The 3,337-nt window shown below is 39.4% G+C and overlaps 1 long non-coding RNA gene across 1 annotated transcript; it reads left to right on the top strand.

Annotated features, from left to right (window-relative positions):
• The first annotated feature begins 224 nt into the window (after positions 1-224).
• Positions 225-2,765, top strand: LOC129384664 (uncharacterized). Its single transcript, XR_008612342.2, has 3 exons — positions 225-312; positions 1,212-1,274; positions 2,590-2,765. It is a non-coding gene; the product is annotated as an uncharacterized lncRNA (long non-coding RNA).
• Positions 2,766-3,337: the final 572 nt, after the last annotated feature.

Below are 3,337 nucleotides of genomic sequence, written 5' to 3'. Positions count from 1 at the left end.
CTGTTGGCCATTCTTTCCATTTTTATGTTGCGCTATTGGGGGCATGAACATTTCATTAGAGAAATTGATTTTTTCTAAATATCGTGTACAATTTTTATTGAACCATTGCTCTTCCATAATGAAGGTCAAATGTTCGTTACAGAGACGTTCCGAAAAATTGCGCTTTTATTGTTTTAATTTGTTTTATTCGCCACAGCTCATAAAACGAGGAACCCCAAGTACTTTTTGCAGGATATAAACGAGGCCGGAACCTTCACAAATTCATCCCTTCACCTAGCTACGTTTCAGACGCTGCCATCTACAGTCTCACTGGTGAGAATAGGCCTTTTCGCTGCTCGATATCGAGCCATGTTTTGTCGCGCGCTTTTTCGGCACATAAGTTGTATCGCCACTGCACGTCCTATGTATACTGGCTTATTTATATATTATCTGAAAAGAAAAGAAAATGTCATATCGTGTTTATGAATACGCCATATAAAATTTTCATAGTTAGGTATAACATATCGAATGTGAAAATCGTTCTAGATAGTTTGATCCACATGTAAAGGTATGCCAGGACTTGCGAGTTTCCATTTCAAATCTTATCTACAAAATGGTTCCACTGAAAAGAATTCTACTCGAAGGCTAATGAGGCCGTTATTATATTTTTGAAAGAAAAAAGACACTGAGGAATGAAGCCTATGCTTGCTCGATTGAGGAACGAGATTCCTTAGAGTTGGTGAAATTTCGAGACAATCATCTGCATTGTGAGACACTTATTAGGGTACACCCTAAGGTGGAACAGCGGTTTTTTGTTGTCAATATAAATTAAGCGCAGTGAAGAAATGGAGTCATTCAAGAAGAAGAGAAAACATATCTTAACACGCAAATAAAGCAGTAATTAGTCGTATGGCTGCAAATACATATACTAATGTAGATTACGGTTTTCCATTTTACAAAAAGCGAGCATGAAACTGCAAGTAGCATGCCTGGCTGTGGAACTTTATTTTCCGCTAATCAATCTTAAGAAGCTGCTGATCACATGTATAGGGGCTTGATCTCCCTCTCCAAAAGATATAAGTATCAATACAACCACATTAGCAGTCTTTTAATGCAATCCAATGTTGCAAATACGGTAGGCCCGTCAGCGTTTAGCGTAAAATGCTTATTAACTGAGAGCCAGTGCAGTTTTCCTGTTGAACTCATAGGTGGCTCAATTTATTTTCCTGGAGCACAAAGCAACATGAACCGTCAGTTTGGAGTGGACCTCATGTCGGTCGCCGCAATCGTAATTGGTAAAGATAACCATTTGCTTTCTATCTATTGCTTACTTTTTCACATCATGACAAAACAAAAGCAACAATTAGCCAACATAAGTCTAAAATCTAACACAAGTAAATGTAAAATCCAGAATAAAGTATTACGATTGCAAAGCAGTGACATCTCTGTATGATAATATGTCGGTCATGGAAGCGGGACATTTTTTATAGTAACAGTAGCTGCTCATCATTGAACCAGTGAAAGAAAAAGTACTTTACCGTTCTGCATTCTGATATCACGCATTCACGTCATACACATAAATATCGGAGGAAAAGTGCGCTACCATGTTCCCGAACTTTTGACGACTATAGAAGTAATAAGAAGCTACCCTCCAATCGCTTATACGAAAACAATCAAATGTTTTGTTGAGGCCTTTGCAAAGAAAATGTGGAACTAAAAGAGTTCGAAGTAAACCTTTGCAAGTGCAATACGGGCGCCAAAATTAGCGAAAAGATTCCGATTATATATATATATATATATATATATCGATTAAATATTAACCACTACCATCGAACTTACGCTGTAAAAACTCGTGTGGCACAGTTATGGTTATTCGTCCTCAAGTTCAGAGTTATTCTTGCATAGACTATGATACTAAACGATGTCTGTTGAAGAAATTAATGTTGAGCCCTTGTATGCTTGGTGAGCTGGTGATACAAAAACAGACATACCTGTTTTTAGCTTTTGAACACTCAACCCTGTTGTTATTACATCCTGTTGTAATTGGTTGTTCTCCAATCCTGCTGTTATTGCTTATTATTAGAATAATTGCACGTGCCCTAATACATGAATTTGTCAAATTAAATGAAAAAATATGGAACTATGAGAACATGTGAACCATATTCTGAATTTGCCTAGCGCTCTGTGTGATGTCGAAGTTTTAACAGGAAATGAGCAGCTACAGCTTTTCGGGCAACCGTTTTCGGCGAGACACGCTGTGAGCAGGACAGATGCCCAGTGGGCGATTTCAAATGCTAGACATTTACTTGCTGCTTCTCAGAGAGGTTGTTACCAGTCAGTGAACGAAAAACGATGCCGCTTCCGTGGAGATGGGGATATGGAAATACAGTCGAGCACGGATATCGCCTGCTTTTTTCATGAAAAAAATTCGCAAAAATATTTTTCGATTTCTTCATCTGAGCACCACAACATTTGTTCTAAAATTCTGCCTCAATAGTTATAAATTCAACTTCTGACCTTTTGCCAGAAATAACACGTCATTGTGGTTAACGGTTATTGTTACAAAAGGCCCCTTTATTAGTCCTCAAGCTGCTTTCTTCTACATTTCAGCTTTCATCGTTATGGCTCCGAAGGAAGCTCTCGCTAGCCTCGGAGGAGGCGTGGGAGGAATCGGAGGCATCCAAGGCGCGGGCAAGAAGTGAATTTTCGTGCGTCCTGAATCCAGCCATGCCAGCTTTGTCACGGTCTAGATGACCAGCTCGCCTGCAATAAAATGCCTGTTGACATCATAATTGTGAATACCTGCTTTTATCACATTAAAAAAACGGCTGGTTGAATAGGTTTGACGAGAATTGGAAAAACGTTCTCTACAATTTACGCAGCCGCAATATATAGGTTGTTGCGTATGTTCATGGAAACAGTTGGTGTGAAGAGAAGACGGGCCATCTTTTCTGCTCTTTGCGAAATTAGGGCGACCAGGGATCGAAAGTGTGGATATTTTCAGTGTTTGGCTCTTTTCCATTTCACTTTACGTAAATATCCACATTTAGTTATGGAACGAGATATGTCCCCTTACATACCAAGACATCATTCTCTCGGTGGTTCAGGTTGCGTTTAACATTTTTTATATATAATATACTCCCTTGATCCGCCTTATTCTGCTCACTCACTGCGTAGCGAGTTTCTCCACTCGCAATCTCGACGTTTCGATTCCATAAGTTATTACCAACACTGCATTCTTCACGTGTATCATATCCGTGAGGCCTACGGTTGGATATATCATACCTGCGAGGCTGCCAAAGCAGGGACTGGAACAGACGAACGACAGATTGTGGATTTCGTACAAATACAGAAATAC

Source organism: Dermacentor andersoni, chromosome 6 (assembly GCF_023375885.2).
Source record: "Dermacentor andersoni chromosome 6, qqDerAnde1_hic_scaffold, whole genome shotgun sequence".
Classification (NCBI taxonomy): Eukaryota; Metazoa; Arthropoda; class Arachnida; order Ixodida; family Ixodidae; genus Dermacentor; species Dermacentor andersoni.
This window is presented reverse-complemented; position numbering and strand designations above follow the sequence as displayed.